At 38.6% G+C, this 13,398-nt stretch overlaps 1 protein-coding gene across 4 annotated transcripts in view; it reads left to right on the plus strand.

The window, feature by feature from the left end:
- Positions 1 to 13,398, plus strand: part of PDE8A (phosphodiesterase 8A) — a 261,479-nt gene that overhangs the window by 138,338 nt on the left and 109,743 nt on the right. The gene's annotated exons all lie outside the window — the stretch shown is intronic.

A 13,398-nucleotide genomic window follows, 5' to 3' on the forward strand; every position in this document is an offset into this window, starting at 1 on the left:
TTAGAATTTGAACTTTCAACCTTCCCAGTTTGGAACTGTCTTGCCTCCACATTTTAGGTCGATCAGTTTTGTTTCCAAATCATTATCGCTGTAAAGAGGAACCTCTGTCACCCTATGGTAAAGCTGATTAAAATTAAAACTGATATCTTTTCTATAAAGCCTATTTTCTATGATTTATAGTGAAAGAATATGGGTGCTTAAAAGAGGGCTTTTTATTTCAGGGGCAAGCTTGAGGTCATTAAAAATACTGGGCAATTTCCCAAAGGCAGTTCAACCTTCTCTCTTCTTCATATTCATTTCTGAGCCCAGTTCATGATCTGACTTCAAAGTCTATAAAAGACATATGTACTGCTGGACCAGCTCTGTGTGCTCTCCATGCAATAGTACATCATAATCTGGGCATTCTTTAATTCAACTCAATTCAGCAAACATTGATTAAACATCTGTTAGGTGACAAGCACCTGAATAGGTGCTAAGGAGACAAACACAAAACAATCCCTGCCCTCGAGAAGCATCTGTTCTAATGATGGGCAAACATATACATAGATAGACAATTGCAAAATCATTTCAAGGGGAGAGGAGGGAAGCCTAAAAACTAAGAGGGGGTAGTTACAGAAGGCCTTGTTCAGGAGATAGTACTTGAACTGAGTCTTTAAGGAAGTTTGAGATCTAAGAGATAAGGAGAGGAGGAGAGAGAAGGGGAGGGAGAGAGAAAGAGAGAGAGCGTGCATGCACTCCAGACTTGGGGGGCAACCTATGCAAAAGCATGAAGATGAGAGATGGAATGCAGTATATGAGGAATAAGCAAACAGACCAGATGAGGTAGGAAGTTAGGGGGGTGTCATATTATTGCTGGTCTTGAGTGAAGTTTTACTTTTACCAGGTAAGTAATAGGGGGTTAATGAAGTAGGAGTTACTGAAAGAAGCAGCAAGAAGTGATGGGACCAGTTCAGTCTACAAGCATAGGCTTCTTGGTAAAAATGAGTCTGTAGGGTGCTTTGAACCAACCATACTATACAGAAGGGAAGATAGAATCAATGTATAAAAACAGAGTCCATTTTCAGTTGGACAGAAGATGCTGAATGAACTCACTAATGACTAGAGAGTTGTCACACAGTGTCAACAGGAAGCCTTACACCAGGCACTTTTGCAGCCCAAGATGTATACAGGCAGAAATACCCACGCCAAGACAAGGACAAAATACTTGGTTGTCTGGGACAGGAGATAGCCTTATTGCAGATACTTTGGGAAACAGTTTGATAGCCTAGTGAAGTTAGGATAAGCAGTTGCTAATATTCCAAGTTACTGGACACCTCTTTCCTAAATGTGTGTGTGTGTGTGTGTGTGTGTGTGTGTGTGTGTGTGTGTGTGTGTGTGTGTGTTTCTCGTGGTTGGAGTAGGGTCTTTGTCCCTTCATATTGGCTGGGTTCAGTGATTTAGCTTGGAGAGAACCCTGGGATCTTGTTTCCTGCTAAGCTTCTACTAGGATTACTTAAATGTGACTTTTTTCTTATTTGTTGGAATAAAATAATACAGAGAAGACTGAAACTGTGTGAAGTAGAGAAATGGGCACTGGAGACCAAGGTGTTGGTTGAGGTTTGGCCACTGACTTGGTCAGGTCACTCCCCTTCCATTGGTTTTGAGTTTCCTCATCTGTAAATGAAGACATTGGTCTCTAGATGGCCTCTAAAGTCCCTTCTGGCTCTGGTGTTATATGATATTATAGACCAGGAGTTCTTAATGTGTGTGTGTGTATGTGTGTGCCATGGACCCCTTGGGCATTCTGGTGAAGCCTATGGAGCCCTTCTCAGAATAATGTCTTAAAATGAATAATATGATTAAATATGTAAGATTACAAAGGAAACCAATTATATTGAAATACAGTTTCCAAAATATGTTTTAAAAAAAATAAACAACAAACAAGTCTGTGAATGCCAGGTTAAGAATCCTTGCTATAGAATATTCTTACAATTGGTAATTTAATTCTGACATCAAATAAACAAGTATATTCATAGAGTTCAATATAATTTAACAAACATTTATTAAGCACCTTCTATACATGTGTAGTGTACCATGCTAGGCACTGGGTATGTATAGACAAAAATCAAGCTGCCTGTGTCCTCAAGGAGCTTACGTTCAGCTTCACTACATTTTATCCCGTATTTGTATAACTTTGGCCTACATGACAAACACTACCATGATCTCTTCAAAAGGTTAGAAGATACGCTCATTTGAAACGTTGGCTGCCATGTTTGTTTCCAGTTGAACATTGCATTAGAAGCCTAGAAACCATGGTTCTAGTCCTGGTTTAGCAACTAAGTTGGGCTTTCACAAGCATGAATTACTGTGACAAAAAAAAAAGTGCCTTATCAGCCACCTTCTGGTGATAGGACTTTAAACTTAGACAAGCTGTTGGCACTTGGACCCATCTGTCCTTTGGACTGTTACTTAAAACCTCTCCAGCTTGTTGGGACCAGCCAAAATTTGAGCTCTGCTAGCATTGCTTTGAAAACCTAGGTCTACCTCCATGTCACAATGAAGCGCTCAAGTAGGGAATTAGTAGGGGACCCATCCGTAATGTACCATATTTTGTGAAAAATCAGTTAACTTCTTCAAATACACATATAACAGAATAGGAACGTAAAATTGCAGAAACTGAGTTTCTTCCAGTTGATTAAAAATCTATGAAGACTATTACATACAAGTTTCTGTGCTAAGTGCTTTTTTTTTTTCCTTTGGACTAGGCAATAGGATTAAGTGACTTGCCTAGAGTCACACAGCTAATAAGTGTTATGTGTCTGAGGCTGGATTTGAACTCAGGTCCTCCTGAATCCAGGGCCAGTGCTCTATCCACTGCGCCACCTAGCTGCCCCTGTGCTAAGTGCTTTGCTCAATACTGAGATGACCCTGTCATCAAGGAACTTACAACAAAGTATGAGGAATAAAATGAGAACCCAAATAATTATCATTTTGGTCCTAGGACCTATGATTATATACACATAATTATAATGCAAGGCAAGATTTTGTAAGTACTATAAAAAGGCACAGAAGAAGACCAGAGTCAGAGGAGACTTAGAGGAGAGAGAACTAACACCAGGTTGAGGAGATTAGGGAGATTCAGGGATGAAGAGATCATGCCAAGCCTAGGGGGTCAAAGACCCAAGTTGCTGAACTGGGAAGAGATTAGCTTGAGAAGTCTATTCCAATTCACAAGTATGTCACCCTAGTCAAGGGTTCTTAACCTGGGACATGGGATCTTGTATATGTATGCATGTACATATATACACATATGCATATACGTATCTATTTTTGATAACTACATTTCAACATAATTGGTTTTCTATTGAAATCCTTTATGTAAGTTATCTTATACGTTTAAAATATTCTGGTTCAGTCTATGACACAGAAAGGTGAGGACCCTCTAGTTAACCTAGTTTTAGTTAAGAACCCCAGTCATTAGATGCAAATGGAATGAAATTATAAAGGTTTTTCTGTGTCCAATTTCCCATTTTACCAAGGAGGAAACTGAGGCCCAGAGAATCATAGGATTGTAGAATTACCAAAGCTAGAAGGGCTCAGTGTTACTTCCTCGTTTTATACATGAAGAACTGAAACCAAGATAGATGAAATGACTTGTCCAAAGTCACAAAGCAGTTTAGTGGCAGATGCCAGACTAGAACCCCAGTCTCCTGGCACCGATTCTAGTGATCCTTTCCCTGCCAGGAAGTGTGTAGATGTGGGGAGCTGCTGGGAAGGAGCAGCCAGGCAGCAACAGGAGATTGTGGGAGACCACAGATTATAGACAGAGGATACAAGCATTTTAAAAAATCCTTTCTTGGGATGTGCTCTGCAGAATATCGATGGTGGAAAGGGGGGAGTTTTGACAGAGGTCAGCAAGATGCAACAGTTGTGGCATGAGCCATGTATTGACCATAAAAAGTCAAAGACCTAGCCACTTGACAAAGGTTCAGCCCTGGCCTATGGAAAAGGATTGTTCTTCCTGACCTACTTTGTAGATTATGCGTATTCCAGAGCCTGAAAGTTAGTTATGGTACAAAACCATAACAATATGTTACTGGAGTATAGAAAATAAAACAATTAGGCAGCCTGTTTGTTTGTTTTGGCTTTGAGGGAAGGACAGAGAGAGAGAGGAAAGGAGGAGGGGAAGTCTGCTGACTTCACAACTGGAAATACAGTACAGAACAGTTTTGCCGGAACATCTCAGTGCTATATAAAGACAGCCAGACATGAGGATGACATCCGCATTCTTGGGGCTGGAGCCCCCTTTTGTGTGACTGGAGCCCCCTTTATGCCAGTCTTGCCAACCCCCCCCATGAGAGTTACAACTGCCCCTCATTCCCATGGACTTTGTAGGGTGCAATCCATAGCATCCCAATATTGGAACAGAATGGTTTCTGATGCCCTCATTCCCAGAGCCTTACTGATGGAGGCACAAAATTATTTAAATTTTGTTGGAACGACCAAAACTTCCATTCTCTCCTTAATCTACATGTGTAAAACTACACATGTCACTTGGACACTCTACTGGCTTGACTACTTCATTCTAGTCAACTGAAGTCAAACTGTCGCTATGAGACTCTGAGGCCCGGTTGGTTCTCAGGATATTCTAGGGACAGTGGTTCTGAGGGCTTTGCCTCCCTCTCAAATTAGGAGAGATAGATCTACAACGAGGGGAGTGCCTGCTCAATTCAACGGGACAAACATTTCTTAAAAACCCGCTATGTGCAAGGCACTGTGTTGAAACTTTCCCTGTAAGAGTGTTGGATTTGGAATCTGAAAGCTTGGTTTCCAATACCACCTTTGTCTCTTTACTGCCTTTATAGCATCTTTCTGAACCTCAGTTTCCCCATCCATAAACTGAGAAAAGTTGTACTTGATGACCTCCAAGGTCCCTTGTGGCTGTATGTCTAAGATCCTAGCATGATCCTTCAAGACCCAGCTTGGGTAGTCTCTCCTCCATGGAACCTTTTCAGATCCCTTCAATTAGAAATTACCTAGAGGTAATTTCTCAAACTTTCCACCTCAAATTTTCCTAGAGTATTTTGTTGAGAGCTCACTTATGCCAGTATCGCGTTGTTACTTTGTCATTTCAGTCATATGTGACTCTTTAGGACCCATTTAGGGTTTTCTTGGCAAAGATACTGGAGTGGTTTGCCATTTCTATCTCTGGTTCATTTTACAGATAAGGAAACTGAGGCAAACAGGGTCCAGGGACTTGCCCAGAGTCACACAGCTAATGTCTGAGGCCGTATTTGAACTTAGATCTCCCTGACTCCAGACCAGGCACTCTATCTTCTGCACCACCTACCTGCCCATTGTACCATACTTATTTGTGAGAATATGTACATACATATGCACACACACATACACACATATGTAAGTTAGGAAAAGAGGATTCTCATGAATAATTTGCAGGGATTGCCCACTGGTGAGTGTATATGCATATACATGTGTTATGCATATGAGTATGTATGCATTTTAGATGTAGATGTGTACATCCATACTTACACATATGTATATGTATATATATATATATATATATATACATACATACACATGAGTTAGGAAAAGAAGATTCTCGTTAATCTAACTTAGAGGGATTGCCCTACTGGTGACACAGTACTGGGCAGCATGGGGTTGTATATCCTATCCACCCCCATCTTTCCTACACCATACACACTAGACTGCTAGCTTTTTGAAGGCAGAGGCTATGTTGTTTTTCACTTTTACATCATTGTTACCCAGCACTTAGGAAAGTAATTAATAACTGGCATATATATTGTCCTTTAAGATTTGCAGTGTTTTCCTACATTATCACATTTGATCCTCGCAACAACCTTGGGAGGTAGGTGCTATTATCATTCCTATTTTACACCTGAGAGAGGTGAAGTGACTTGCCGTGGGTCACATAGCTAGTAAGTGTTGGCGTCAGGATTTGAACCTGGTCCTTCCCCACTCCAAATTCAGCACCCTCTCCCAGGAGCCTCCTAATTATCTCAGTGAACATACTGCATGAACCATTGGTTGAATTGAATTGAACTGGATTGCCCAAAGAGCAGATAATCCTATCTTTGCTGGCAGGCAGGGATACAGGCTGAATAATAAAATAAAGAAATGGCCACCTAAGCAGAAGCTGCTCATCCTTCAGGCTCCAGGCCTCTGGACAAATCATCAGGCCAGAGACAAATCTATTTACTGTACTTCACAGAGAGAAAGCAGACAGACAAAAGGGTTCTTCTCCCCTGAATCTATTCAGCCCTCCATTTTCTGAGCTAACCGTGGAAAGAAAGTGAGTATAGAAAATGAAATTCACCAATCATTTTTCACTCTCATTAGTTGGAACCTTCTTCTCATTCAGAAGCTGCTGTCGGGTAGATGCTATGGGATTGTCCATTCTCCCTTTTCCCTTTCCCACTGGGATTGTCCAGTCTCCTTTCCATATCCCATATCTTGTGTGGCAAAAAGAAAAAGATTGACTAGTCCCAAAGTCTGGATCATGACTAATAAAGAGACAACTGCATGTTGTTTTTACGGCGCTAGCAGGCTATCAGGCCTTGTTCCGATCTCCCCTTACTCATATACCTCTCCTGCCACTGCTTCCTTAGCTTATTTAACAGCTTGTTTTGGGGGGTTTATATCAGAACTACATGAATATAGCAGACAAATTAGACAAACAAAAAAAAGAAGAAATAGTGTTCTGGTGATATTCTATTGTCAAGGGAACTGCCCCCTTTTTGTTTTGTTTTGTTTTTTTAACAGTAGATATTCTGCTTTGATTAAAAGCAGTGTGATTGTCTTTTTTGAATTTCAATCATCTTTTATTTCATAACAGGGTTTCAGGCTTAGCCAAAACTGGCATTGCAGACGCCTTAATAAAGGTACAAGGTTTTGTACCTTTCATAAAAGCAGGGAAGTAAGCCCTTTTATTAGCTAAATCTTACTATTAACTCCTATTCAGCTGATGGCTGACTGAAACCCTTTCAGATGTTTATCATGTGAAATGCTCCAAAGTTAGATCATCCCCATTCTATACTTATGCATTTAATTTCATGAATCTAAGCACAGAATTTTGCATTTATGCCTGTTAAATTTTATCTTATTGGTTTCCCCCCAGTATTTTAACCTGTTGAGATATTTTCAAATCTTTTAGAGACTCCATGGCATAAGGTGATGAACTTGAAATCAGGAAGGCCTGGTTTGAATCCCATCTCAGATACTTAACAAGTTATATGACTTAGGAAAATCATTTAACCACCCTCTGTCTTAGTTTCCTCATCTGTAAAAGAACACTGGGCTTGGAATCAGGAAGTCATCTTCCTGAGTTCAAATATGGCCTCAGATACTTAGTAGCTGTGTGACCCTGGACAAGTCACTTAACCCCGTTTGCCTCAGTTTCCTCATCTGTAAAACGAGCTGGAGAAGGAAATGGCAAATCACTCCAGTATCTTTGCCAAGAAAACCCCAAATGGGGTCACAAACAGTCAGACATATTTGTCCGAAACAACTCAGCAGCAACAAAATGAGGATATTACTCGTAGGACTTGGTGCACAGGGTTATTGTGAGATCCAACGTCATATGGTCTATAAAACACTTGGCTGCGGAAGTATAGTTATTATTATTGTTAACTAACACATTAATTATTCCTCAGCTTTATGTTATTTACAGATTTAACAAACATCACAATATAGAATATCTGATCTTGATATCTTCATCTCACTGAGAAAAGTGCCTAATGGTACAACAGCTCTACCCTAACCCAAACTTCCAAATCAAGTCTTCACATTTCTTTCTCATTCTGAAGTATAATTCATCTGATCCTGGCGATTCACAGCTAAAATGGCTAGGAGCTACCTTATGATCATCTTACCTCTGCAGTTTCCTTCATATGTTGCTTGTTACGTTTTTCATTTTGAAGATTATTCTTCTTGCTGGAGAGAGCTAGTACCAAATAGGAGTGGAGTAGTTCTGCCTTTCCTCTGTCTCCTGTTAGTAGCTGCTAACACCTTCTTCAAACAGTGGACCTATTACCACAACTTTGAAAATATTTTTTAAAATTTCCCTGCTGCATTTTCCAAAAGCTTCAGTTCATATGGGGCTGTAGCCTTTGTGACACTATTTTGAGGAGCTTGTTATCAACCTTTTATATTCATGTTTGGCAAAGTGCTTCTCATTTGATCTTTTGTACAGTTTCCATTAATGCCTGGGCTAATCAGACAGCTTTCTTGATAATTGCATTGGTTTGTTTATATGTCTCCTACTTTTCTTCCTTATTGGCATGATTTCTGATTATATTGTCAGAATTTTGTTTCAGCATCAGCCATCTCAGATGAGGCACTTTCTTTTTTAGAATCTCTAGCCACAGGATCATGCCTTTCCCTTTTTGAAGTCAGGGTTTGTTTTTTGTTTTTTGGTTTTTTTTAATTGTCTAGGGTACATGTATAACTGCGTATGGTGTTCTCTTGTTTTGTTATTACAAACTTTGAGTTGATGTGGTCACTGTCTCCCAAGGTTCCTGTCACTTCCACATTTCCAACTAACTCTCTTCCTTCTTCGTCAAAAATAAGTTCCTCTGCCTTCTGAGAGATGAAATTTTCAGAAGGATGTATTAAGAATGTATTAGATATTCTACATTTGGAAGAATTAGATTTCTAGTAGATATCAATATAGTTTGACATCTTGCCAGTTCATGTTATTATGCTTTGAGAAAGTTTTAATCTATAGTAGAAATACGTGTATTCAAATTTGTAGTATTTGAAGTTATGATTATGTAAAATGTGGAAATTGCTTGCAGACCAATAGAATATGCAGTACAAGTCTGAATAATGTGACCACTTCCTGGAATTCATTATTTGTATTAATCAGTGCTTGGCTATAATCACAGAATCAGTGCTGGAAGGGATCTTAGTATGTACTGGTTTGGCCCCATTTTATAGATAAGGACACTGAGGCATCAGAAGATAATATGATTTGTCAATGTCACATGGCTAGTGAGTTACAGAACCAGAACTAGAACCCACATCTTCTGATTTCTAATCATGGGCTTCTTTTCCTTACCCCACTTTAACAAACATGTCCTCCTTCTGGCTGGGTGAGTGACTTAACCTCTCTGAGGCCCAGTTCCTCATCTATAGAATGAGAGATTCGAGCTCGATGGGTCTTTAAAGTCTCTTAGGGTTTTGATGGTCCTAAGCTGGCGTACATCCCTAAGAAGAGATCGCTACAGCTGCTATACTCTTTCGATAGTGACATGATGATATTGCTTCATACTGAAGCAACTTTACTTTTCAAATGGACACCTCTAGTATCAGTTGGGCACTCCATTTTCAGTGTTTTGTTCTTAAGGTTTTGTTTATTGAGAAATCGAGAGACTCAAAGTATGGAAAGGTGTTTCCATAGATACTAGCCATGGTGTGGCACTTCATCAGAAGGGTGAAAAACCATATTGGCTTAGTAGGAATTTCTGTTCTCTAGAAGAAATGTTCCATGAATAATAGCGGAGTTATAAAAAAACTTGCATGATTAGCAAATCTAGCAGCTTGTTGCTAAAATCTGCGAAGTGAGTGAGGAGTAGGGGGTGAGGAATAAACTCCATTAGTAGGCAAAAGATCATTTAAATTTTTTATAGCAATTGTAGTGATACAAAAACATGGATACAATTAAAAAGAATAAGGGGCAGCTAGGTGGTGCAGTGGATAGAGCAGCGGCCCTGGAGGCAGGGGGACCTGAATTCAAATCTGGCCTGAGACACATAACACTTACTAGCTGTGTGACCCTGGGCAAGTAACTTGACCTCATTGCCTAGACAAAAAACAAACAAAAAAACCCCCAATATACATTATTCAATGTTCACTTATTAATGAATTCAACAAAAATTATTAAGCAGCTACTGTGTACAAAGCACTGTGCTGGGCATTAGGGATGCACAGATAAATTCTGCACAAGCTCTGCTTTCATGGCATTAATAAGAGTCTACATCACATAGTGAGAATTTGAAGTTAGTAAGACCTGAGTTCAATGCAGGCTCAGACATTCATTAGCTTTGTGACCCTTGGAAAATCACTTAACCTCCATCAGCCTCGGTTTCCTCATCTGTAAAGTAAGGATAGATTAGCACCTACCTCAGAGGATTGTTGCGAGGATAAAATGAGACAATTTGTACAAAGCACAAATATGAGATATTAGATATTAGCGATTATTATCACAGTCTAATGGGGAGGAGGAGAAATGCGTACAAATATAAAGGAGAAGTTTAGATAGTTAACAAGGAGAAATTTGACAAGTGATTTTAATTGTGTGTGTGTGTGTGTGTGTGTGTGGTGTGTGTGTGTGTGTGTGTGCACGCACCAGAGAAGGGTTTATGGAGGAGGCGACATCTGACTTAGGCCTTGAGAGGGACTTCAACCAAGGAAAATTGGGGTGGAGGAGTAGTCCATTCGAGGTAAGGTATGGCATGAGCAAAAAGCTGAAAGCAGTCCAGCAACAAGGGCCACTACAGTCCAGTTTGGCTGGAATATAGAGTATGTGATGGGGAGAAGAAAGGCTAGGTAGGTAGGTTGGAACTCAATTGTGGAAGTCGTACCTATTTCAGTATATACGGACAAACATGAAGAGAACAAGTACAAAAAAATACAAATTTGCCAAATGACAGAGATCAGGAAAAGCTTCATGGCAAATGTAGTGCCTAAGCTATGACTAGAAGGAAGAGAATGACTGTATGAGGTAAAGGAAAGAATGGAGGGTATTGTAGGTATGGTGAGTAAAAAGGCTCAGCAACTAAAGATGGAATGGTATATATGAGCAACAGAGAGAAGGTCAGTTTGGCTGGGTCATGGAAGGCAGGAGACAGAGTGATGTCCAGTGAGGTTGGAAAGATAGGTTGAGGCTGGGTTGTGTAGGGCTTTAAAAGCCAAATGGAAGATTTTGTATTTCATACTAGACATCATAGGGAGCTACTGGAATTAATTTAGTAGGGGTGTGGGGTGATATAGTCAGATCTGCCTTTAAGGGAAATCACTCGGGCAGGAGTATGTAGAATGGACTAGAGTGGGGAGAGGCCAATTAGGAGGCTGTTACAATAATGGAATGAGAGATGATGAAAACCTGAACGAAGGAGATAGCTATGTGAGGCAGGAGAGATGGCTGGATATGAAAGATGTTATAGAAGCAGACACGACGTGATTTGGCAGATGATTGTATATGTGGCTGAAGGAGAATGAAAAGTTGAAAGTAATGCTGAGGTTTTGACCATAGAAGGTTGGTGGTACCTTTGACAGAAGTTGGGAAGTTGAGAAGAGAATTTGAGGGGAAATATAATATTGTAGTCATTATATAAATTGTCCTCCTGATTCTGCTATCTCACTATGCATTAGTTCATACATGTCTTCCCAGAGTTTTCTGAATCTATCCCTTCAGTAATTTCTTACAGCCTGATAATATTCTATTACTTATATACCACTGCCTCCAGTAGTTTGCCATTACAAAAAGTACTGCTATGAATATGTTGATATACCCAGAGTCCTTCTTTCTTTCACCTCCTTAGAGAAGCAATGATGAAATATACTATCCATTACAAAGAAGTGCTGTATATAGGGTACTAAACTGTGTATGAATATGTGTGTGTGTGTGTGTGTGTGTGTGTGTATATATATGTATATATATATATATAAATATATGTATGTATATACACATAATGTATTATGTCTATATATACATAATATAGTCTATGTAGGTAAATAGATACACAATACATTATGCATACACACATTGTACATATATGTATATATTTACATATATGAACACGCACGCATATAAGTATGTACATTTGTACACAAAAAATTGTTTTACTTGACTTGCATATTTTTACAAAAATTTTATTTTTCTTTATTTTTGATGGGATGGAGAGAAAATAGAGTTATTTTTTCAGTATGAAGGGGAAAAATTGATTTTTATTAATTTTTTTAAGATAGAAAGGTGAGTTCTACAGATGTGAAATGTTGCATTAACTTTAAGATGAAATCATTATATTGTTAATTTTACTTAACTGTTTTACTTGGTTTCAAGAGACCTCTCATGAAATGGGAATAATCAGTAAATGTTTGCAATGTAAAACAATTCACATTAAAACTTCAAAACAAATAAATTATGTGGTATCCAAATCGTCAACCTTATCTTTTATGAACTATCTTTTGAGATTTCTTATGATTTTTAATCTTGTTTGCTTAATGATTTCCTCCCAATAATAGTTGTCTATATTTCATTTTTTTCCAATTTTTTCTTACAATTTATGTCCTATTATATTAAGGTAGAGTATCAATTGGAGCTTATTTTGATAAATGGTATAAGATTCTGTTCCACACTTTAAATTTCTACCAGATTGACTTCAGGGTTTTCCAGTAGTTCTTTTCAATTAAGAATCCTTTCCTTATAGTTTGTGCTCTTGAATTTATTGATAACTGGACTACTATGTTTGGTTTTTAGTCTCCTTCATCTAGTCTATTCCAGTGATCTGCTTCTCTCTTTTCTAATGGGTACCAAATAGTTTTTGTGATTACTGCTTTTTTATATGATTGAGATCTGGTAATGGTAGACCTGTTTAATTCTTGATTTAAAAAAATTCCTTTGAGATCCTAGATTTTTGTTCTTCTGAAAGAATTTCATTATTTTATCTAGTTCTATAAAATAATCCCTTGGAAGTTTGATTAGTAGAGCACTAAAGCCATGAATTAATTTAGATAGTGTCATCATTTTTAAATCATATTGATACTCCCCAGTCATGGACAATAAATATTTTTCCAATCATGGTCTTAATAATTTTCTATTAGTAGTTGTGTTTGTGTAAGTCCTAAATATGTCTTGATAGGTTAACATCCAGATATTTATTCAATTCATAGTTATTTGGAATGGAATTTTTCTTTCTCTCTCTTTTTTTTTTTTTGGTTAGTACTGTCTAGAAATGCCAATGATTCTTGGAAAGTGGTCACCATACAGATGAAGGAACTGAGACCCAGAGACTAGAAGTAATTTGTGCCAGGTAAAACAGGTAGTAGTGATTGGAACAGGCAAGATTGGAACTCCAATTTTTCACCCCGAATCTGATGCCCTTTGTGCTTTATCTCACTGATCTCCTTAGTTTTCTTTGTTTACATTGGAGCTCATCTATTTCCAGATCCCTGCCTAGGGATTACCCCTCAGCTCATTTAAACTAGGCAGAGGCCCTACTTAAACAATTAAACTTGAAAACAGTGGCCCAACCCAAAGCACAATTCACGAATTAGCTAACCTCTCCCCTGTTTTAGCGAGATAGGGCCATCCTATATCCTGTATTGATTGTTTTTCTGCCTTACTGCATTGACTGAGTTCAACTTTAATCTTGGCAG

The sequence above is a fragment of the Phascolarctos cinereus genome, unplaced genomic scaffold (genome assembly GCF_003287225.1).
Source record: "Phascolarctos cinereus isolate Bilbo 61053 unplaced genomic scaffold, phaCin_HiC Scaffold_3;HRSCAF=262, whole genome shotgun sequence".
NCBI lineage: Eukaryota > Metazoa > Chordata > Mammalia > Diprotodontia > Phascolarctidae > Phascolarctos > Phascolarctos cinereus.